Source organism: Pinus tabuliformis, chromosome 4_2 (assembly GCF_031772625.1).
Source record: "Pinus tabuliformis cultivar Carrire ecotype Pingquan chromosome 4_2, CPIR1, whole genome shotgun sequence".
In the NCBI taxonomy this organism is placed as follows: Eukaryota; Viridiplantae; Streptophyta; class Pinopsida; order Pinales; family Pinaceae; genus Pinus; species Pinus tabuliformis.
The window spans coordinates 731,486,008-731,512,576 of NC_142304.1; the positions used below are offsets into that span (position 1 = coordinate 731,486,008).

At 37.1% G+C, this 26,569-nt stretch overlaps 1 pseudogene; it reads left to right on the forward strand.

Moving 5' to 3' along the window:
• Positions 1 to 511: 511 nt before the first annotated feature.
• On the forward strand, positions 512 to 14,823 carry LOC149171694 (protein NRT1/ PTR FAMILY 8.3-like; annotated as a pseudogene).
• Positions 14,824 to 26,569: the final 11,746 nt, after the last annotated feature.

The following is a 26,569-nucleotide window of genomic DNA, read 5'->3' on the forward strand; positions in this document are numbered from 1 at the left end:
GAGACAGCACCATCCCCAAAATGCAAACATACTACAAGCACACCAGAACGTCCCGGAGAAACGTAGAGAATTAGTAAAACAAAAACATGTTGTGAGCACATCTGAACGACCAGAAACATGCCAGGAATCAGCAAAGCGTAAGCATGACACTGGTACACCTGAACAGCTAGAGAAATGTAGAAAATCAGTCTGGTTAGCCCGGATAAGAGGAAGGCTACAAAAGCTCCAGGAAAGCACCAGCCAGCTAGTGGTAATTGATGACAAGAAATCCTCACAGCCAGAAGTAGAAGAAGAACAAGCTGAAGGAGAAAAGAAAGGAGAGGCCGAGGAGGCCGAGCAATCCGAAGAGGAAAATGAGGAAGAAGCTGAGCATTCAGAAACAGAAGCTGAGCATCCTGAAACAGAAGCTGAGCATCCTCAAACAGAAGCTGAGCATTCTAAGGCAGAAGCTGGACAATCCAAGCAGGAGGAGGAAATGGGACAGCAGGTAGGTAGCCCACCATAGGACCCAATGGCAGAAGATGAATTGGCCACAGTCTTGGCCAATATGGGTGAGTATGGCCAACCTTCCACTCCATCAGACCTCCACGAAAAATCCCAGGAAGAAGATGCATCTGAAAAACCACATGCAGAAGAGGCAGAAGAAGGAAATCTACCTGTTCATGATAAAGAGGAGATAGGAGACACTGAACGGGAACAATTTGTTCCCAAGGCACCAGAGGAAATTATGAAGGAATTAGGAATAGAAAAAGAAGTCGCCCAAGAAGTGACGGAACCAGTTAGGGTTCCTACCCCAGAGCAGCCAGCACAAAACAGTGAAGAAGCACCCCAGGAGAAAGATCCAGGGACTCATCACGGCCCAAAACGCAGCAGAAAGCCTGCTGTTCCTTCTAATAAAACGCTGTAAATTAGGGAATTATGAAAGGAACAACGAAGATTATTAAGCATAATATCCCAGCTCCACCAGCAGATCAGGATCCTAAAAGCGAGGCAGAGGATAAGGAAGACCGCAGGGAATAAAAAGATGACCACTGCAGTAAAAATCCGCAAGATAAAAAGGCGGAGGACCAAAAATCGCCCTGCTGTTCAAAACCCTGCTGAAGATCCAGCTGTTGTTCCAAATAATGCTGAAGATCCAGCTGTTGTTCCAAATGATGCTGAGGAACAGACTATTGTTCCATTTGAAAAGGAATAGCAGCAAGCTGATATTCGTGTTAAAAAAGAAACAAACAACAAGAGAATTCAGATGGAGGCACCACCCTCAGGGGTGATAAGGGGTCTGAACTTGAAACAATGCAATAAGAAAGTTTAGGTAAAACTCCCGGCCTCCATTGCTGCATGGAGAAGAGATCCAAAGACAATGACCTTGCACAAGGGATAGAAACAGGCTCAGCAAGAAGCAGAAAGGCTTAGAGAGCAAACGGTCCCTCACGAGAAGTATGAAGAACTACAACAACAACTAAGGAACGTCAATAAATCTGAAAGCTAGGCCTTTGAAGGGTGGCGAAAGGAACAAGAGAAAGTTGCAAAGGTAACTCGTAGGCTAGATATTGTTATCAAGCAGATGGATACCTTGTGTTCTTTATACAATGACGTTTTAGCATGTAGGGCCCCTGCCAAAAACTATGCTCTGTTTTTATTGGAACGATACTTACAATTAAAAATAAAAGCTGTTAAAGTAGGTGCCCCGATACAAATTAACACTGTCAATGACTTTATAGACTGTTGTAAACATTATGGGGTGAAGGTCCAGAGATTGCTGTGTGAATTCTATTTGCATAACCTCGTGCTAGACCAGGAGACTGAACTGAACCCTGGCGCTTTTGTTGGAGACATCCAATTGCAAGCATTCATCTCATTCGGGGTTAATCAAATTAAATGGCTCAAAGTCTATAATACTTTCCAGAGGCAGGAAAATGGCCTAGACTTGTGGGTAAGGGCTGAGCCTAGGGACCCAATACGTTTGTGGAAAGCACATAGAAACCTCATGAGAACTTCGGGTGTCATCAAAACGTTAGGACCCATGCACAAGGCACTCATTCAACAAAGTTTAGAATATTTTCTTTCTATCAAAGACCTCGCCATTGATGCAGCCAAATTTTGGTACCGAATCTCTAATCCAAACATCCAGCTCAAGGAGCCATTTAAGTATGAAAATTTTCAATTAGATGACAACCATTTGAACCTCTATGGCAAAAGCATTTTGAGGGCAGGGCCATCCTGGTTAGGATATAGATTCCGTAGTCCAATTATCTGGCACCCTGCACCCGGATATCAAGCCCTATATGAGATTCCTGAGGGTCAAACAGGCCAGCTCTTTGACTACCTAGTCACTCACCATGGCTGTAGGCCTTCGCATGAGATTCCTTCTCTAGCCTATTCTCTCACTGCTTTGCATGTCAACTACAACGTTTTCATGAGGGCATGAAACAGGGTAAGCAGGGGGGGGTGTGGAGTACTAAAATGGTATGTTTTTTATGATCATTTCAATGGATTTTCAGTGGGACTTATGAATCTTTTTGCATCATGAACGTGGAAAACAATAAAGAATTATAACAAAACATGTGGGATTAGTACGCAAGAATTAACCGCTGATAGTTGTCATTCTACTGTGTAGGAAGGGGTAAAAATGAGGAGCTGCTGTTCCAAAGAAAAAGACAAGAACAGGGTAACTACTGTCCCTTTGACGAAGGACCGAGTGCAAACGAGGCTAAGCAGGTTGAAGCAAACCGGTCCGGAAAAGGAGGAGAAGGCACCAGCTCGGCGGAGGAGAAGAGAAGTGATTAAGGATTAACAGTTTGGCGAATCCCTCAGGATCTTTGATCCTGAGGGATCGCTGCTTTATTTATCTAATTGCTTAGACATCTCCATTGTCACCCTTATATAAAGGGACGACACTGTTAGCTTTGGGGGATTATGTTTGTATGTAACTTTCTGTTAAAGATTGAACTTTGATCATCGAGTCTCGTTGAACTTGGCTCATTGTACTTTCTATTTTATGCATTAATATAAACTTGGTGTTTATCTTATCTCTGCGTCTGGATTAACTTAAAGCAGTGTACCCTTGAGGCTAAGGGCCCGGCCCCGGAGGACACTTGCTTCTATATCACTACGATTTGATTTATGCATGGTTTTCTTATCGTCATTATTTGGTAATCTGATATGCTTTATAAGTTACATCATATGCTCTGTTAAGATTCGTTCATTAAGGTTTTTACAGACAATAACTGTTGTATTGATCCTGTGTTATATCACTAATCCTTTCAGAGTTGATTGAATATCATTAGACTTAACTGAACATTGTTACTATTTTGTTACAGAGCTCTTATGTTGTATATTCGTGTTGTGGAATTTATCTGAAAGTTGTGTTCTTTATGATTCAGGAGTAATGCTGTTCCATTTTGAAACGCAGTTGTATTCCTGTTAACGACGATTGGTGCTAAATCAGATTGCTCTTCAAGTGTGTTGTGTGTGTGTATGATTTCCAAACGCTGTTCCATAACTTATTAGTAATTAATGTTGTTCCATTAGTGCATGCTGCTTGATTTGCATGGAGAGTGAAAGTTTGATGCTTAATTACAATGAGTGCATTTGAGTTGGTAGGATAAAGCTTGATTACTGCTCGCGAGATTTATTTGTTCGATTGCTGTTCCATTTCAGAATTGCTGTTCCATTTTAGCATTGTTGTTCCATTCTAGATTTGTTGTTTGATTTCTTATTTGTTGTTCCATTTTTCTACCTGTCGTTTCATTTACTCGCATTTGTTATTTTGGTGTGAGAAACGATCTGTGGCTGTAGTGAGCCTCGGTATTTACTGCCTAGCTCCCAGACCCATGGTCCATGCTCTAATTTCCTTTCCATCAGTTTCCAAAGGGATGTGCTATTGCTGTTGAACCCTTGACTGATAAAGTTGCCTAGTTTTAGGGCATGTGATTTATCTATTTGAACTTAGTTAGAAACAAGCATCTGTTTACTCTTGTATTTTTGTTAAAAGATATACTACTAGCATTACTGTGACAAATAGCCTTAGATTGAGTCACTCTTTGAAATAACAAAACACTCCTAGATTGACATATTAATGTGAGGTAATCAGAGGTGAAACAGACCCTTTTTATAGCTCTACATACATGAAACTCCTTCTTCCAATCCAGGAAGACTAAAATCGGCACAGTGACCATTTTTCCTTTTAGCACATCCAAGATTTTCTGATAAACCTCGCTCCAATAGAATGTGACATCCTTTTTCAACAACTTCTACATAGGTGCAGTGATCTAGGCATAGCCCTTGATAAACTTCTTGTAGTACCCAATATGTCCCAAGGTTGCACGTAGCTGTTTCACACTCCTCGATGCCTCCAGGTTAATTATCACTGCGATCTTCACGGGATCTACCATCAATCCTTGTCTGCATACCACATGACCCAGCAAAGTCCCAAAAGGGACACAAAACAAACATTTCATGAGATTGAGTGCAATCTAGTACCTTCGACAAGTATCCAGCATTAAGCACAAACTTGCCACATGGCATTTTACCAACCCAAACATAGTCTATTCATCAATGTACACCTCCAGAAACTTATGAATGAAGTCTTTGAATGCAGCAATGACTAGGTGCGAAAAAGTCATAGGTGCTTCTTTAATCTGAAAGGCATTATGGTGTACTGAAAACATCCCTATTCAGTCACGAAGGTCATATTGCTCTTATCTTTAGGCATGATTTTGATCTGATGGTACCCAGAGAACCCATCAGTGAAGGAGTATGCTTCCTAGCCACCTACATTATCCAATACCTCATCAGTGAACGGAGTTGGGAAAGGGTCATGCACGCAAGCATCATTCAACTTCCAGAGATCTATGCATATCCTTATTTCATCCTTCTTCTCCTTTTCCTATACCACCATTTGCTCACCCAATCAGATTCTTCTACAAGCTCAATGATCCCTGGTGCAAGCATCTTATCTAACTCTAAGCAGACCTTCTCCTTATACTTTAGATTGAGACAGTAAGGGCTTTGCTTAACTGGCTTCACGTCAGGTTCTAATGTGATCTTCATAATTCCCAAGTCTCCTATTATCCCCTTTAACTCCATAAACTTGCTAGGGAACAAATCCTGGTATTTGCAGAGCAATTCAACGACCTTATCTATCGTCGCATCATCCTAGTAATCTCCAATATTCGTGAATTTGGGCTCCGCCTTCGTACCAATATTTATCTGTTTAGTCTTTAGTGGCACGGTTATATCAGTTTTCTGGATTAGCGGTCCCTCGACCTCGCGGTGAACCTCGGTTTTCAGGATATTAACCTTTCGGGGGTCCTCATCTTCTTCTTTAGCAGTCACATTATAGCATTCCAGCGCGTGGCTCAACTGAGTAGTCTAATTGGGTTGAATCAGATCGAAAGGATCCTATGGTATCCTAAAGATTGCTGCTTTAACCTCTTGTAGCGCTTCATCAATACAGTCAAACCCATATTCAAATCTAAATTTCATTATGAACCCTTGCACAAAATATCCCATTCTCCTGTGCCATGAGAGAGCTCTGTCTTCAAGTACCAGTTCATCGGGATGACATCCAGGGTGTGACATAACAAGTGCATCCATTCATATTGGGGCTTTGCTCCATAGGCCTTAGCCCATTTGGCCAAGTGAGCGCGTGGATCATCCTTCCCGTCATACTTTTCTGTCACTCATACCTTCAACTTCCCAAAGCATGTTCTCATCATCCTCCTATACTCATGTGAATCATCAAAACTACCCTTGTGTGCACCCCACCATCAGCGGACATAGTGCGTAGGGTCTAGTCCAAAGCCTGGAAGTGCTACTTCTCTGATACTTCCCTCTCAAATGAATCCAAAAACACATCCACATCATTCAATCCATCATAAGTGGGCACATTTCTTACCTCTGACAACACATAGCACAGCGACCGGGTCATCACGTTATAGCTCAACATGGTTATTTCATGTAGCCGACTCTGCCAGTGCTCTAATTCCTTGTCCTAGCCTGAGTTGCAGGAACTCTCATGATCCCATGTAATTCATCCATTCGCTGTCGGATTCACCCAATGTTGGTCTTGCGCTATTATCTTATATATGCAGTCCAAATTGTCATCGCTTTCGTAATCGTGCACTAGTTTAGTATAGCGCGATCCTTCTGTAGGATCCAAGGGTACTATTACGTGAAGCGATTTATTTTCAAATATCATCTTTTTCTTCTTTAGGTTGATTACCCCATTCATGTCAGTAGCCCAATCAATGCTAAGGAGCGCATGATAGGCATTACTATCATCCACAATTTTTATCACTTCAAAATCAGCGAATGCGCTTGCCCCTTCAATATTTATAGTTACTCCTTGCAGCTGTCCAATGGGGATGATCTTCTACTGATTTTCCATACTTAAATAAATCGTAGAACACTGCAGTGCAGGTCTCCCCATCCGCTCCCAAGTCTACTTTGAAAAAACGTTCACGTTTGACCCCAGATCCAAAATAACTTGATCCATTTCATATTCTCCTATCTGTGTGGTGAGTCTCATCTCACGCCCTCTCCTTGCCTTGTGCTTACCAATCTTCTGTACCACATGCGGTTCACCCAACGGGGTTCTGGCAAATCTATTTATAAGTTCCTGTAACCCCTTCATAGCCTTGCTATTGCACAGCAACTTCATGCAGGTTTCTAGAAAGGTTGTAAGCATAGAAGGGTCCATTTCCTAAATAGGTTTATCCTGGATCCCCGAGGTAGAGGCCTCAGTGAAGCTCTTCTTTGCTTCCAAGAAAATTTCACATGCGCATTTCAAATCAAATTCATCCTCCTTCTCTGGAGCTTTATGAACCCACACACTATCTTCAGGTTGTTTCCCCTTATCGTCGCCTGTTGCATTTCCACTTCAAAGCACTGCGTTAACATTTGGATCCTCTTCACGAGGCTCAACCCTCGTCATCTATAGGTTCTAAGTCAGCTGCGGAGGTAGCACCCCTTTGTTGCATATCCCTGCTATCAGTGTAGGATAGTCCTTAGTCTCATGACCAAACTGAGTGCAATATTTTCACGACGGACATGTTGGGTTAGTGCATTCATGGGCATAGTGTCCTAGTCCTCCACAATTGTAAAAAATTAGTTGTCCCTGGCCTCTGCGAGGTCCTCCTCTACCTCACCCTCATCTGCGCCCCTGAGAGCTTGTCCATGCCATCCCAGTGCCCTGGTTAGGAGGCCGCATTTTTGCTTGAATTCTATAGGCAGATGTTCTGTCCATCGTCAATTCATAATTTCGGTAGTTTCACTCATGATGCCCTATCGACCTGTAGAAGTCGCAGAATAGTTGTTGCAGTGTTTGTACAAACTTCTGTAGCCAATGACAAATACCATTCGTATGTTTCCCTGCTACTTCACATGCAATGCACCACAACGCAAGCCCCACACTTGCCCTACTTTGGATTCTGGCCTCAAAGGCATTGGTCTTCCTCCTGCAATATAGTTCGCAAAGACCAAGCAGTGGTCTTTTTCATGCCCCTGACCTTTACAATTCAGGCACCATACCTCTTCATGCGCCTCTGGTTGAACTGTTCTGTCCTACTTCAGACTTTGCATTTCAAGGAAAAGATTTTGCAACTGTGCATGGATCTAATAAACCCATAGATTTGGATCTTGCATCAAAGTTTCATGCAATCTTATTGCAATCTCCAAGGCCTCTACCTGATTCATAATCTTCTGTTTTGATAGCACAACCCTTAGGTGAGGTAGGAGCGAAGCCACGAATCACTCGCGGTGCTGCCCATCTGTTAAATTCATATTAGCTTCACAGATTTTACACTTCAATCTCTGATCCAACTCCCAAGGGGTCTCACTTGGTTTCATCGCGATTTCCTTGAATCCCACAATCAACTGTGCCTCGGATTTAGGCCTACTAAACTCTTTATTCAGCACAGTTTGGATCTCTGCCAACTTAGTGTTTGGGTTATCATTAGAGTACTTGATGTTCCAAATTAGCACGCAATCCTGCAAAGCTCTAACCATCGTTGCCTTCTTCATGTGATCATCTGTGATGCCCTGAGCTTCCCATACAACATTTACAACGAACCAGAACTGGTTCGCGTCTTCATTTTCAAAGCCCTTAAACAAAGGCAGCTTCACTGAATTTGCCATGTTGAACTGTGGTGAAGGTGGTGGGGGTGTGTGTGAAGTCACAGATGATGGTGGTGAAGGTGGAGGTGGTGTAGGTGGAGTTGGTAGTTGTGGGAACCCTTGTTTTATCAACTGAACTGCACTTCACGGAGAAGCCTGCGCTACTCCCCCTTTATCACTCAAGGGAGGTGAGATCAATGGGCTATACTCAGAACCCTTTCTTCCTATATTCATGTAAGTTCTTCCACTTCGTGTAGCTTCGAACATCAAGGTAGTTGCATAACCCATTTTTTAGACAATAACATCTTAATCCAAGTATTTAAAGACTTAAAGTACTTACCTCACAGACCTTTGAAAAAGTGTCGCTCCGCCTTGCTGTAACTGACTGAGGTATTGACCACAAACTCTACGACAAACCCTCCTATGATATGATTGAACCAATGATTGACAGTGTGGGCGGTCATATCCTTAGAGGCTTCCAGTCTCTGTACTAACTCCAGGGTCCAAACAATAGGATAGTCAAGGCTCCACCTTCCTTGGATATTTGCTAGCTTCGTGATCCACTCATATAAGTCAACTAGAGAGGAACAAAAAAAAAATCTCATGGATTTTTGTATACAAGAACCTCTCTAGCCACTATTCTTTTATCAACTGTGGATTTTTGTTCTCCACCGCTGTGAATTCATGGATATTTCTATCCAAATAGTCTTCGATCTCTTTCTTAGTTGGATTCCAGTGATACGATATCACACATATCTCATGTAGATTCCAGTCTCGGTAACGCAACCATTTGTTGGCTTCGTGGGCCCTAACCCAGGTTTAGCGTTAGTTAGCCAACAAATCCCTAAACTACTGGCCCTTTTAGCATCAGCCCGCAAAGCGCAAACAAAAGTCTCACTCGAAGCAGTATGGGGGGCTGATGGAACCAAGTTTTTTCACCCTGATATGGTTGTGATGTTAGTTTATACCTCTTTCTCATGCCTTCGCGCAAGTGGTTAAGCTTTAGGGCTTATCGTTCTACCTTTTATCTCATCCTTCAATACCTCCGCAAATTCATACAGTTGACCTTCACGCAACCTTCTCCAGCAGTTTAGGTACTTTCACACTGCTATGATGATGTATTGTATAGGTTCCTGAGTTATATAAAGTGTTCTACTTATTCTATCAATCAATTACAGTTATCGTCATGTAAACTGATATTCTTACTTGCATTCAATTAACAAATATAATCACATAAATTCGCACATTAAATAACCATTGTAATATAAACCTAGATCACAATATAATCAGATGCATTAATAAAGACTAAATACATAGTAATTGCAAAATAATTCTCTTTATTTATATCTTATAGTTTATTACAGACTCTATCCACCCTATGCACATAGCTGTAGGGTTCTGCGCACTCAGCAGCGGACTTCCACCCTAGGCCACTGCGCACTCAGTTGCAAAGCCTCTACCTATGCCATGACCCCAGAAAACTTAGAGCTTGGTACCAAAAACTTCAAAAGCTACCTACAACAAGCTTACTTAGCTCCTTTTTATACAATCCCATGGTCCATGGACCATGGGTAGATCTTTACAGCCAGCTTAACACTTTAAAAAATAAGGGCAAACAACCCTTTATGACTCTTGACACCTTCACACTCCACGACCACAAAATGTGGAGACTTTACAACTTTATTACAAAATTGTCCTAAATCATGGGCTTTTATCCCCAAAATACTCTTCGGGGAATCTGTTCCCAACAACCATCTATGAAGAAAAACACAAGCAACTGGAGAGCTTTCCCATTTGTTTTAGGTTCTCCCTCACCCTTGTCCTGTTTGTTTTTTAATTTGGGGAAATTCAGGAAAATATTGCAACATTATATCGTTATAGTGTACCCATTATGGGTGATCTGATACGCACAGCAATGAATGACAGTTGTGAGGGATAGACATACTATGGTATGACATAAATTTGTTGACTTAATTGATTACAAAATTACATGAGGGTAATGAAGATGTTGCAAATAATCTAAAGAATTAGTCAGGCACGTGCTATCTCACACCACTTTTGGGGGTAGTTTTTGCTAATGCATATTGGGGATGACACTAGAAAATTAATTTTTTCTCAGCAATTCACTTTATTTTATGCTGAAACCTTCCCAACTTTTCTCTAGTTTCAAAGCATTTGCTTTTCTGTATGCTTAAATCTAACCAATTTTTTCTGGTTTTCAAAGCATGTTCAATTCTAGTTTTCAATCTATTTTTATCTTTTATTGTTACAAAGAGTGGATGGACATAGATTCGACTAAGGTTCCAATTATGAGGGGTATCTACTTATCTAAGGTGCTAGAGAGGTAATTATTTTGCTAAGGTGTGAGGTCTGAGGGGATTGGGATATATATTCTGCGAACGTTGCCTATGTCATATACTCAGTCTCACCACATGGAAACTTATGCCAAGCACTGATGGTGTATAACAAAACAAGAATGGATCCTGTTGAATGGATTAACACTTTGCTTCCCTAGCCAGTGAACCAACTCCCCAACATGAAAGGAGCCTGGTGGATTTCTTAATACTTTGTTGCCCTGAAGGGTGAACTAACTCCCTTTTGGCTTATTTTTCTATAACTAATCAATTAATATCTGATTGTTGACCATACTTTAACATTTGCAGGGAATGGTAAGCTTGACAATTTTAGCCTATGTTTCTGCCTTGCAACCTCCATCCTGCACAGACAGTGTCTGCCCAACGGCAACAACACTTGAATATGTTGTATTTTTCCTTGGACTTTACCTGAGTGCATTAGGAACTAGAGGCATTAAGCCCTGTGTTTCTTCTTTTGGGGCTTGATTTATTTTATTCATATTATAAAATGTTCAAGAGTCTTCCCTGAAGCCATGCCAATATGCAGAGATAATTATTATTTTGAAACTGTTATAGATTGTCACTTTTCCATTTTGTTGTACTTATTTATGTCATTTAGGTCATGGTAGCTTGGAATTGAAGGGAGCACATTAGAACCAAAATGAAATGTTTCGGTTCCTATTTAGTGAAAAGTATGATGTTCTTAATAATCATTTGTTTCTTTTTGCTTTGTTTTTCAACACATATAAAATATTATGCAAAGGGTATTTTCAATTGTTGCTTGCTTTTACATAATACATTCATTGTTACAATACAAGATATGCTTTGGATCATATATACTGAACAATGAAGTGCTGGAACATTTATGTCATTGGTTTCCACCGTTATTTTCTTTCTTTTATTAATATATTGAAAATTGAAGATAATTGTAGTGCCTGGAAAAATTGTCTTTGGACTGAATGTTGATCTTGTGCCTGTCATGCCATTTATACAGAACATTAATGAGGAGATCATTGTATTGATATTTTGAAACCTTTGTTACATTACATGATATTGTGGTGTACATTTAGAACCTGCTAGTAATTTAAGAGTTTTAAATTTTGATTCAAGACTAATGGTTTTGAAATTATCATTATTTTATGCTTGGATTTTGTATGTTTATAATTTCAGAACATTAATTCAATTGAGGTTAGAGTACTTATAGTTGATACTAGATTGTTCGAATAACATGCCTTTGTTTTGTTGTATTGTCAAATGATCATGAGCCATTTATTTCTCTCTTTTATTAATGTATTGGAAATTAAAGATAATTGTAGTGCGTAAAAAACATTTGTCCTTGGATTGAATGTTGATCCTTTGCATATCATGAAATTTATATAGAACATTGTTGAGAAGATCATTGCATTGACATTTTGAGACCTTTGTTACATTGCATGATATTACAGTGTGCATTCAGAACCTGCCAGTAATATGAGATTTTTTTTTTGGATTTATAAATTTTGATTTAAGGCTCATGGTTATGAAATCATCATTATTTTATTCTTGGATCTTACATGTTTATAATTTCATAACATTTATTCAATTAAGGTTAGAGTCCTTATAGACGATAATATATCATCTGGATAGCATACCTTTGCATTTTTGTGTCATCAAATGATCATGAAAATAACATATCTATTTATAAATTAGCCTTCCCCATTACTCATTACTTTCAAGATATTTTTCTAACACATGACCATAGTTGCACCAAGCACATGTATCGTTGAACTTTCTCTTTAACAGAAAAGTCAAAATATTAATGACTAAAATATAGGTGACTGAAAACAACCACAACCTTTCTTTTGATATCCTACTTGAGAATTAAGTTTTAGGTCACCAATCCTGTTTTTTGCCACATATTGTAGACCTGAACTATTAATATCAAATTGAAACTGTATTTTTCATTTTTCACAGATCGAGCATCATAAACTTTTATAAATGAAAAAATTGATCGCCTCCAAGAGGATTCCTTATGAAATGTTTTTCATCTTTCTAATTTATGGGAAATAGCCACAAAACTAAATATTAGGTCAATTGCAACCGTGCATTTGATTATTGCTAGGAGTTAAAAATTTCAGCTGTCATTCGCTAAAATTTTGTGTATTTTTTCGAGTCCAAAACCCACTGAATCATTATGTAAAACTAATATGTGATGGTATTCAGTGCTTCTATTGAAATTGTCGAGTTTTATTAACATGACATGCAAAATGAATGATTTGTACTTTGGATGCATGGAAAAAATGATGTTTGAAGAATGTGGGTTTTCATAAACACTTCTTTTTTTTGGAAGTATTAATTCTCTTCTTTGAAATGAACACTAAAATGACTTAGGTTACATGTTTAACACTCCCTTTTATTTCAAAATAGTAAGATATTTAACTATAGCCTCAATAGGAAATAGCAAGGAGATGATGAGTTCAACTAATAATAACAGAAAAATTCAAGTTATGCATACCATGTATGTCAATAAGTTTTGGCATTCTCCCATGCAATTCTGAGATGTCGCATGAAACCAAAAAATCATTCAATAATGGTAACAACTAATTAGCAAGATATTTAGCTTTGGACTTGCAAATTAGACTGTTGCACAATAATGTAGCAATTTGTCAGATTGACATTTTCATTTAGTCTTATTGTAATTCTTTTATTGGAGTTTGATTGAGGTATAACTTTTTTTATTTTTAAAATTTTATTTTGGACCAGAGGGGTGCTTTCCTAAGGGGTGAGCTTGACCCTCTTCTCAGGGCATGCAAGGGTGAGGTAAATACTATTCACTTTTTCCATCATAAGCCTGAATCAGATTTTTTTTGGAAGAGAAGGTGATTTCAAGCATGTCTAGAGTCACAGGATGAGATTCAAAGTTTTCTGCATGTGGCCACAACAAACCTTCAAAGTCATGTTGATGAAGGATGTACTTATGATAATTAGAGTTATGTTTGAACTCAAGCTTTCTAGATTCAATTGGTTTTAATTCTTAATTGATGTTGGGGCTCTTTTTTCCAGCAATATTATCGTATGGGTTGAATACAATGTTGAGTGGGGATGGGGTTTTGCTATCCCTATCATTTTTATGGGATTAGTCATAATAAGTTTCTTTTTTGGGACACCATTATATAGACTCTAGAAACTTGGAGGTAGTTCCCTCACATGTTTATGTCCAGTAATAGTTGCATCATCATGTAAATTGCAAAAGGAAGTCCCACAAGATAGTTCAATGTTGTAGAAGGTGCAAGACAAACATTTTGTTATTCAAGGAAGTTGAAAGATAGATCATACAAATGATCTCATATACTTCTCTTACTCTCTTTTTTAAACTTTGAGGGCTGGTTTTATATGATTGTTTTATTCACCAAAATAATTGCATTGAAATGAGCAGTGTAAATTAGAGAGCTTCAAGAGTCTAGAACTACAAGTTGACATAATTGCAATATAAGCAAAATGATAATATATATATATATATATATATATACCATTAATCTTTAGGATCTAACTTAAAATGGTCGTAGTTGGCTTGAAAAAGTAGCTATAATAACAGATGATGATAATCAAGATAGTGGATTTTCCAATCCTTGGTACTGTGACCCATGTGGAGGTGCTGAAGATTTTGGTTTGTATGTTTCTATATGGGTGAGTGGCATTGTATTATCTATTGTTTATGCTCAATGTCAACAATGTTTGTCGAACAATGCATGACCATTGACACCAACATTGGTTTCTTTGAAATTCCTACAACATCGTTGTCTATATTTAATATATTGAGTGTCATCATATGGGTTCCATTTTATGATCGCATAATTGTGCATATTTCTTGCAAGTACACTGGAAAAATAGGTGTTTATTGAGTTGCAAAAAATGAGTATTGGGCTAGTCCTATAAATGATTTCTATAGAAGTAGCTTCCTTGGTTGAAATCAAGCGTTTGATATTGTTAGAACTCTTGATTTGGTCCATGATACTCACACCAAACCCCATGACCATTTTTTGGAAAATTCCACAGTATTTCTTAGTTTGTGCTTCATAATTTTTTTCTTTATAGGCAACTAGAGTTTTTGCATGATCAGTCTCCTGATGCAATGCACAACTTGTGCAATTCTCTTTCTCTTCTTACAGCAACATGAGGAAGCTATTTGAACACCTTAATTATTACCATTGTCACTTTTTTCACCACTAAAGGAGGTAAACAACGATGGATACCTCAAAATCTCAATAAAGGCAATCTAGCCTACCATTTTTGGCTTTTATCTTCTCTTAGCCTTCTGAACTTGTTAGTATACATCACTTGTGTACACAAGTACCAGTACAAGAAGCCATAGTAGGGCTGAATTCCAAAATATGTGTGATGCATTATAGTTATCCATGAGCCATTTCTCTTTGCTGAAGTGATTACATAGCTTTCTTTAACATTATATTGACCTATAAAATGTTTAGTCAAATGTATTAACCATTTATCAGTGTACAATGTTAGACATATTGGTGATAATACTAGTTTTTCATTAATATTGATCATGGAATTTTCTTATATCTTTACTATCAAGTTTTGTTTTCAAATCGAAACAGAAAAATGAACTTAAGTTGGAAACATTAGAATAAATTGGATAACGGTCTAGAGGACATGCAAGATTTCTGGTGCTTAGTTATACTATGGGTAGATGTTCATATTATAAATTGATATTATGCCCAGATGTTATGATTACAATTTTAAAATTTATAGCATATATTAGTCAAAGTTTGTGCTTACGATTTTAACATTTGTAGCATATATTAGTCAAAGTTTGTGCTTACAACTTTAACATTTGTTTAGTGGTTATATTTCAGGATCATTGTTATTGATCATTGTATTTTGACATCTTGAATTAATTAATAATGAGAAACTCTTCCAATTAGTTTCCTAGACCCCATAGCTAGTAGGATTCAATCATGTAGCTCAGGATTCATAATTACATAAAGTATACTCATTTTTTTTTACAGGCAATTTTTTATGGTATCACAACGGATTTACATGATTCACAAGGTGAGAAATCAATCTATGGTGTAATTGAAGATTTTGGGTTCGATAATTATAAGTCATTTATAGGCTATAAATGTCTTCAAAGTTTCACTTCTAATTGAGTATTTAACTGAACATATTGAGTGCTCTATACATGACTATTGTTTCTTCCACCCACTTTTCATAACTTCCATAGCCATTAGGTAGGAGCCCGAAGTTTCAATGTTATTTTGTTTGTTTAGTAAAAGCTTAGCCAAAACTTTATAAAGTTTTAGAGCTTATTGGAAGTTGTACAATTTACAATTTATGAAGTTTCAAGCTCTAATTTTTTAAAGTTTGATTCCTTAAAGGGTGCTATCTCAATGGAAGAACACCTTATTTTTAGGAAGGAGGTTGGTGGTTCAATTCCATTGTGCTCTGATATTCCTATGGAATGACGACGATCAATTTTTGTTGATGGGGGATTTTTTGACCATCACCAATGAGCTTATGGTGACATTTTTTGACCCTCACTAAAATATGAAATGTTGATGGTCAATGAATGTCACCATATATATGCATCAATAGTGATAGTCATGAAATTACCATCACCATAAATCACATTTTTCATATGAAATGGTGATAGTCAATATCTGTCATTATAATCATTATTTATAACAAACCTTGAATGTCACCACATCAACTATACTTTTGGTGATGTGGCCTTTGGTGATGGTCAATTTTTTATGACAAAGGCTCTTTTGACTGTCACCAATGAGCTTAGTGACATTTTTTTACCCTCACGAAAATATGAAATGGTGACCATCAATGGACGTCACCATATATATGCAGTAATAGTGACGGGTATGAAAGGTCCATCACAATAAATCATTGTTGTTCATATGAACTAGTGACGGTCACTATCCGTCACTATAATCAATATTCATGATGGACCTTGAATGTCACCACAACACCTATACTTTTGGAAATGCCACCTTTGGTGACGTTCAGGTTTTTAGTGACAGAGGCTAAGGTCTATCACCATTTCTCATATGAAATGGTGATGGTCACTATCCCTCATTACAAATCGTTATTGGTGATGGACCTTGAATGTCACCATAATATCTATACTTTTGGCGACACCACCTTTGATGACGTTAAGTTTTTGGTGACAAAGTCTCTTTTGACCGTCACCAATGAGGTTATGGTGACATTTTTCGGCCGTCACCAATGTCCTTTTTTCTTGTAGTGTGAGTAGACATCTTTTATTGTACTTTAATGAGTTCAAAAAGTCAAGTTCTTGACAATATTTTCATATTTTGGGAGTGTGAAAAGAGCTGAAAGAGGACTCTAGGGGATTCCTTTTTCGTAGGTTTACGAAGCCTGAAAAAGTGATAAAATTGTGCTCCTTCGGTCAAAATCATATGTTGAAAACATGACCAAATATGTCAAACAAATGTTGACCTACTCAAAACATCACAAAAAGGATTAAAAATACTTGTTTCATGGTAAAAACACGTTGTAACTAGTTCAAAACATTAAACGTGAATAAAATAATGGTATAACAACCATAAATATTCAATATTACTATTTATATTTACCATTTCATATTTACTTTCAAGAGTGAGAGTTATGAGTAATTTTTTCCCTTGATCTTATGTAATCGATTGTGCTCAATTTGGTGGATTTTTGCAAGCACCATCACTTCCATGTAAGAGATAAGACCTTTCTCTTTCAGTTCCTGGTCCCATTTTGTGTTTTCATGCAAGTTTTAGGCATTTTTTAGGGCCATGGGATTTAAAAAATTCACCCTAGCATCAACGTGGGCCAATAGGGTTAAACGTGCGTTGCACCTAGGTGAAGATATTCCGACAGGTAGGAAATAGTTGAGTATAACTTGGTCTAGTGTAAATTTAGGTAAAGTGTTTTTCTTTACTATGTACTTTTGTAACTTACAATCCAATGGTCACAATATGTTCTAGACATGAAGTGATACAACGGTTCATTCTCTCCTCGGTATTATCGACACTTGATCTGTGGCTTAACACCTGATTGGTCCATGATCTCTATTTAAAGAGCACGGAGGGTCATTTTTAGGGTGACCTTTCACGAGAGAAGTTTATGTAAATTTTATTTCTTTTATTAATAAATTTTGTGAAGTGGCCATGTTGGCTCAGGCCATGGACTATTTCCCTCTTTTAGGCTTTTAACCACGTCAAGAATACTGGTGTATTGATCTATGATCTATTTGTGAGAGGTGTACTTTGTTTTTCTATCTCAGGAGCTTACCCTATAAATTCTTACATGGTATCAGAGCTATTTGAGGGCCGCATCCATTGGTGATCAAAATCCGAAGCTAGTATAAGTGCATACAACTGTCATTTCCGAGATCCACAGTTTCAGACTACTTTTGGGCCAAGAGGACTACTCTATTGTGTTAGGAGCATCTATTCTAGTGAGGAACCCCTTTCATTTCACGTGAAAAGGTTTCCGGTAGCCCTAGCTATGTCATTCTGAAGATCTACAGATATACAATGTTTATTTGTAGTTTTAGTTATTCATCTCTCTTTTTATTTCAGTTTATTTAGCTCTCTGCTCTTTTTCTTACCATATCTATACCTTTCATTTCTGCGTATGCTTTTTACCCTATGACTCTGTGTGATCTGGGAAAATTAGAAACAGAAAGGAAGGACTTTTCTCATGCATATTCTCTTTTCCATCGCGCCTTAGTGTGATCTTGAAAAATGAAAAACATTGAGGAAAATATTTAGTTTTTGGTGAAAGCTAACTTCAAACCATAAGTTTTGGTTTTTTTGCATGTCCATGTTGGGTTGTGTGGTTTTTGTTTTGTAGGAAAAAAGAGTTTTTTAAAGTAAGGACACACTCCAAAGCTTCAATGACTAAAAAATAAAAGAATAAAACCTTTCTCTTTTCCAAAAATTACTAACCTTTTAAACTAGCTCACCTGGTCGAAAGTTACTTTATGAGAATAAAGGTCTTCATTTCAAGTCTTTCTTTTTGTTGAGTTACTTTTTCAAAAGGCACGTGTAACTTATGTTTTAAAGTTACTTTATGTAAAAGTGTTCTCACCCATTATAAAAAGTGAGTCACTTATAATTCTAGAGTCTCTTTATCTTTTATTTAAGTTACAATTTAGTGGGTAGCTCATAAAGTACCATTGTAAAAGTGACTTTCACTTATTTATAAAAGTGGGTCGCATAATTTTTTATTTTAAGTGAGCTAATTAGATCAAGTTTGGAAAGGGTGGGGGGGGGGGGGGGGGGGGGGGGTGTTTAAATATAACATTATCATTCACTTCTGCACATTCATGCACTTCGTCGGCATCTTCAACAAATTTTCTTCAAAAAGCCATAACTTCTTCATCTGTAAGCTGTTTTTAGAGCTATTTTTTTCTAATCGCCCTAATTTTTCAAGTTATTTCCATTGGAAGAATTAGTTTTATCATATGCAATTTCAGTTTCTGTTAAAATGGAAATTCCATGCCAAGTTATTCTTGACAACACCAACTACTTCCAATGGTGGTCCTATATTATGGATTTACTTAGAAGTAAAGGTCTTTACACAATAACATCAAGCCAAGAAACTAAACTTAAAGATGAAGATAAGGTAGCCAAATGGGAAAATAGGCAAGATCAAGCACGTGGGTTAATAGGGATGTCTATTACTCCAGACCTTAGATTCCATATCACCGAACTTGATACCCCTAATGAAGCAATGAAACAAATCACTAATGTTTTTGGAATTAAAAATGAAGTTAGAGCCCATCAACTCAAAAATAAGTTGCTTACGTTGGACCCCAATAATTTTTCTTCCATTGAATATTTTTTGTCCAAGTTTAAGACTGTTAGACTTCTCTTGGAAGGTGTTAAGGTTAAGAAAGAAGATGGTAGCCTTATCTATTCCATTCTTCCTAAGTTGGGACTAGCCTACTCTGTGTTTTTTTCCACCTTCCATTCTACTAGAGAAGCCTTCATTTCTCAAGGACAAGACTACAAGTCCCCCTCTTTTGATTTATTTTGTGATTCTTTAATAAGAGAACAAGGAAAAAACTTACATCTTGGTCTTCTTAATCTTGGAAGCTCTTCTAAGAAAGCCTTAACTATCCAACAACAACCAAATTCAAAGAATCCTAAGAAGCAATATCCTAAAAAGAATGGTCCTAAAATAAACAAGGGTCATAAGCAATTTCAGTCTCAAAATGAAAAATCAATTCAACAAAATGATAAGGAAAATAAAAACAAAGGGAAGAAGACTGATAGACATTACAACTTTTGTAATTAAGACGACCACTTAGAATCCAAATGCTTTAAGAAGATGGAAGCCTTGGAAGTAGCAGTGAAGAAGCATAACATCCATTTGGAGAACTCTTCAACTTCAACTTCATTTTTAGGAATAACACTTTATGCATGTGGTTGTCAAGCATCTCGGTCTGGTTATGCACTAAATATATCTTCTTCTTCTCATTCTCATGAGTGGCTGATTGATTCTGGAGCTTCTTATCACATGGGAAAAAACAAAGACATGTTTTCTTCTTTAAATAATTGTAACACCAAAAATATATATATTGGTGATGATAGATCTCTTAGTGTTGTGGGGACTAGAACTGATCATCTAGAAAATGGAAAATTTAATAATGTATTTTGTGTTCCAACCTTATCTTGCAACCTTCTATCTGTATATCAGATAAATCATTTAGGGCAAGGTAGAATTGATGAATTTTCACCTCACAGTGTCGTAATTAAGGACCTAAAAGATCCTAAGCAGATTTTAGCTACTAGCATTGCTGATGATTCTACAAGGTTGTATAATTCTAACAAATTTGGGTCATCAACTCTTCCCTCGATATTTGTTGCTCATAATGATGAAGTAAGAAAAATTTGGCATGATTGATTTGGTCACTTAAACTATTGCTCCCTTCAAAAACTATGTAAAGAAAATATGGTGATAGGTCTTCCCATGGTATCTTGCATAGATGGTGTTTGTTCCAGATGTGTACTCAGAAAACATCATCGAGATAGTTTTGAAAAACGTTCCTCTTGGCACACCTCAGCCCCTTTACAGCTTGTGCATAGAGATTTATGTGGTCCACTTCTAGTTGTTTCATTCTCTGGCTACAAGTATTTCTTAACTTTCATTGATGATTTCTCCAGACTCACTTGGGTATACTTCTTAAAACTCAAGAGTGAAGTATTTAACATGTTCTTAGCCTTTAAGGCCTTTGTTGAAAAACAATTTGGACATCAAGTTATTAAGCTAAGATCTGATAATGGCAGAGAATATGTTAACAAAAAATTCATCAACTTTTTCACTGAGCATCGAGTTCAAATGCAACATATTGTTCCATATACTCCTCAACAAAATGGTGTAGCTGAAAGGAAGAATCGCACCTTAAAGGAATTGGCTAATTGTATGCTTCAATATAAAGGAATTAGTCTTAATTTTTGGGTAGAAGCAATTAAATGTGCAAATTAAATAGTAAATCGCACTCCTACTAAGGTTTTAAAGAATATCACTCTAGAAGAAGCATGGAGCTCAATTAAACCAGATGTAAGTCACTTTCATGTTTTTGGAAGTGAAGCATGGGCCCATATTCCAAATGAGAAACATAAATCTTTACAAACTAAGAGTGAAAAATGTATTTTTGTTAGATATTCTAAAGATGTCAAAGGATATAGACTTATTCCACTTAATTCCAAAAAAGTTATCATTAGAAGAGATGTAAATTTTGCTGAAAATATATTGGCCTACGAGCCTAGTTCAACGGATGTGCCACCTCTCTCTATCCCTTCTACTTCTGAAAAAATTTCTTCTTCAGATGATGATAGTGAGGTGACAATCCTCCCCCACCTTCTCAGGATCCTCCTTCCGCTCCTTAACTTCCAAAATGGGTTTGTGCTACTCTAGATGCAGCAGGTGCTCTTACAGGTGATCCTGCAGATCAATGATGTATATGTTCTTAGTTTGATAGAGCCTCTTCTTTACTAGCTCAAGCTTCAACAAATCATGATCCTAACACCTTTGAAGAAGCTTCAGTCCATCCAGATTGGGACATAGCTATGAATGTCAAATATCATTCATTATTGGCAAATGATACATGGGATCTTGTTCCTCTTCCAAAGGGATGAAAACTTGTTAGATGCAAATGGGTTTATAGAACCAAGTATGGATCAAATGGAAAATTTGATAAATATAAAGCTCATCTTGTTGCTAAGGAATTTTCACAAATTGAAGGCATTGACTATACTGAAACCTTCTCCCCTGTTTCCAAAATGAACTCTATCCACATTGTTCTTTCCCTTTCTACCTCTTTCAAATGGGAAGTCCATCAGATGGATGTTAAATCTGCCTTCTTGCATGGGGACTTGCATGAAGAAATCTATATGGAACAACCTCTTGGATTTATACAAACATACTCTAGCCTTGTATGTCGGCTTAAGAAATCCATTTATGGTCTCAAGCAAGCCCCTTAGGCTTGGTATGCCAAACCGGATAGGTTTCTTTTAGATATTGGCTTTTCTAGATCTCATTCTGATAATATTGTCTACAACAAGAAAGTGGGTAAGACTCTTATCATTCTTGTTCTTTATGTTGATGATCTTATCCTTACTAGTAGTGATCCCAACCTTATAAGCCATGTGAAGTCCAGCCTTAAAAAGCAGTTTGAAATGACAGAATTATGACACTTGCATTATTTTCTTGGTCTTCAAGTCCCGCAATCCAAGGAAGACATTTCCATTTCCTAGCCCAAGTATGCCTGTGATATTCTACACCACCTTCACATGGAAGACTCTAAGCTAGCCCCTTCTCCCTTTTAGTCTGGAGCCGAACTTTCAGTCACTTGTACTTCCCCTGAAGTTGATGCTACCTTATACTGCCAGCTTGTAGGAAAACTTTTGTATCTGACCCATACTCGTCTTGACCTTTCCTTTGTTGTTGGCCTTATTGCTTGGTTTATGCAAAACCCACATGAAATCATTGGAAATCAGATAAAATAATACTTTTTTATGTTCTAGGTATAGTTCAGTTTTGGATTCAATACAGTGTAGAAGCATCTCCTCTATTGGTTGGTTTCACTAATTCTGATTGGGTTGGTGACCCTGATGATCGGAAGTCTACTGCAGGTTATGTCTTCACTCTTGGTCCTAGACCTATTACATGGGCTTGCAAGAAACAAAGTGCCATTTCTCTTTCTTCAGCAGAAGTAGAGTATCATGGCGTCATAGAAGCTAATAAGAAAGCCCTGTGGCTTCATCAAATCCTGTTAGAGTTTGTCTTTTAGCAGCAAGATCCGACTACAGTTTGGTGTGATAATCAAAGTGCCATTCAACTATGCAAAGATCCAGTCCAACATCACCGCAACAAACACATTGAACTATACATGCACTTCATTAGAAAGATCATTCACGACCATGTCCATGAAGTGCAATTTATTGTTCAACTGATGATCAAGTTGCAGACATGTTTAAAAAGGCTCTCATAGAGGCAAAGTTTACTAAACTTCTATTTATGGTTGAAGTTCAGGTAGTTGTCACTAAGTGGTGATAGGCTCTAATGCCTCCTTCCTTCTCCTATTGTGTCATATTTGTACATCATTCAATCATATCCCAAGTTGTTCTTAAGGGGGGATGTTAGGATATTCCAACACATAGGAAATAGTTAAGTATAATCTGGTCTAGTCTAGAGTTAGGTAAAGGGTGTTTCTTTACTATGTACTTTTGTAACTTACAATCTGACAGTCACAATATGTTCTAGACATGAGGTGATACGAAAGTTCATTCTCTCCTTGGTATTACCAACACTTGATCCGTGGCTTAACACACGATTGGTCCATGATATCTATTTAAAGAGCATGGAGGGTCATTTGTAGGGTGACCTTTCATGAGAGAAGCTTAGGTAAATTTTATTTCTTTTATTAATAAATTTCCTGAAGTGGTGACATTGGCTTAGGTCATGGACTATTTCCCTCTTTGAGGGTTTTAACCACGTCAAAAATACTGGTCTATTAATCTGTGATCTATTTGTGAGCAGTGTCCTTTGGTGTTCTATCTAAGGAACTTACCCTGTAAATTCCTACAGTGTAACAAACTCTCTTTCCTCTTGGGGATGCATTAGGTGCAAATCCAAAATATGTTTTCCTATTTCTGCTCAAAAAAATTTAGTTTTCGTGCATGGAAAGGATCCTAATGAGTCTCTTCTTCATGTTTAAGGTCTTCATTAGCACAAAGTGGCCTTTATCTAGAGAGAAGGATAACATGAAGAACAAGATTTAGATGCAGTTAGTGATCCTTTTACCATCTAGGCACTGAAAAATGTGGATTGCTGAAATTATTTTGGCTTCCTTGTATGAGGTAGCAAATGGAATTACTAACATATCTTGTTCATGCATAGCATGTGCAAGCACAGGCATTCAAATTTTGGGAAAATTTGATCTAGATAATAGTAGAGGATATATATTTTATGACAAGCTTATCTAGAGGAGGTTCCCCCATCTCTCTCCTAGGTGGGAGAAGGGGTGGAGAAACCATGAAATATTATATTACCACTTACTATAGACCTCGATCCAAGCCAACTAGAGATGGAAAGATTAGCATAAAATATGTAGACCATTTTCCCTTAAGAACAATCTTATTCATCATTTCCAGATTGGCGGGCAACTCAATCCTTCATGTAGCTATCAAATCATACATATAGTATGCTATGGAGTGTTTGGAGTCAACAAGCTTTAACTGGAGTGAGGGAGTGTTGGTCAATATAAAATAACAACTATCAAAATCAAGAGAGGGAAAGTTAAAAAACCTTGGATATAGTTCCATCTTGGTCTCTTTTTCCCTAGAGTGGGTTCCATTACTACAACCTTAGTAGATTACACTCAAGCCCATTGATCTGAGCGTTCCAAGAATGAGGAGGTGGATATATCGTATGTCCCAACATGCACATCCATTAGTGATCAGTTTCTCACCAACCTTCTTTGGATGGTTGTGTAGATAGTTCATTATGGTCATTGATTATTCATGCACAGGTATGGATTTACGTGATGAACCTAATCTCGTCCTTCGTAAGGGTGAGCGATGGGGTCTTATAGGTAAGACATTTCGACCATTTAAATTTTTGAAAGTTTTACAATTTTTGTTCTTGTTGTGTTTTTTATGTTTTTGAGACTTAAACTATTGTTTTTTCGATGTAGATATTGGTCCTATTTGACCTATAGGTGCTCCATATCTTTGTCATGTAGGAGAATAAGCACAAACAACATTAGAAAATATACAGGTTGTTGCAGAAGGATAGGATGCACTACGAGATCTTAATGTAATTAAGATCCTAACAGAGGTGGAGTGTCACATGGAGGGTTTGACACACGGGATAAATGATATTGCGATCAACCAGATTCTGATGCGACTTCAGCAACACACTATTAGAGTACCAAGCCATATTGGTCGACTACTGCTTAAGATGGCTCATGTAGTAGCTTGCTATCATGGAAGCTTTGATTACTCTACTCAAATATTTGAATGTAGTTTTTCATATGGGTCATGTGGCCATATGTGTCTTGGGAACAAATTTTGTAAAATGAAATTATATATATATATATATATATAGGAACATAGAAGCACTGAAGATATATATATATAATATATATATCTATATATATATATATATATATATATATATATATATCTATCTATATATATATATATATATATATATATATATATATATATATATAGATATATATATATATATATATATATATATATATATATATATAGATATATATATTATATATATATATCTTCAGTGCTTCTATGTTCCTATTATTCTTTCAATATATGTGATGTGTATTGAAACTTATTTACATTCGTTGCAAATTTCTATCTAAAACATGATTAGAAGGCACATCTATCAATGTGTTTAGATTTCTAGAAATGTGGTCATATTGTATGAAATAAAAATGTATTTCTAGAAGGAAAACTCTTAAAACCATATGCAAGATGGAAGGAATCCTGACCAAATAAACGTTAGCAAGTTGTAGTATCACGAGCTGTGAGACATGTCTTATGACTAAATTACAGATACCATCTGAAATAACATCATACAGTAGATTGACCAATGCATTAGACTCAACTATTTTGATGGTAAATGTACCAATAAAAATCTATTATAGACTCACTAACTCACCATTTGGAGCAAAGATAACCCACGCTACAGAGGATAGGTTATGAGTACTATGACTAGCACCATCAACATAACCAAAATAAGGTTCAAGGGATGGCGCATCTAGAAACCAATCGCAAAAGGGATAAACATAAACCTTAGGAAAATCTAAAGAGACACACCGCAAACACACTCAACACACCTATACATGGTATTTACACAGTGTTACTGTGCATGAGATAAAACATAATATTTTTTTAGGTACAACCTATTCCTAGGCTAGACCAATAGAATTCCATCAAAGTCGACTAACGCATAGGCCCCTTTTGCAAGGACCTGCTTGAAAATATATGGACGTGACCACATATGTTGGAACTTTCCTGATCCTAACTTCTCAAATTCTTGGTCATATAAAAGAACAAGATCTCCTTCTGAGAAGACATGAAGCTTAACACTTTTATCGTATTGGTCCTTGATACGTCTTTTAAGAGCTTCATTAGTTATAACAACATCACACCATGTCTCATCTAATCGATTCAGATGTAAAATATATTCTCATTCTACAAAAGTGGCAGGAAGAATTTCTACAACTAGTTTCAGTTATAGAATGCCACATTTTATTGTAAGGATTTCTTCTAAACCATAAACCAATTGAAAGGGTGTAAGTCTGGTAGCAGTCCTTACTGAGGTTCAGTACGCCCATAGGGAAACATAAAGAAGAAAGTTTTAGTCAGAATTATGGGCCCCTACCGTATGTTGAAGAATAGTTTTTAGAACCTTATTGATAGCCTCAACCTGTCCATTAGCCTAAGGATAGTGGGGAGTGGAACTTTCATGGGAAAGTGCCAACTTAGCAGTTAGTTTGGTCATCATATTATTGCGGAAATGATTTCCATGATTCATAACTATGGCTTGCAGAG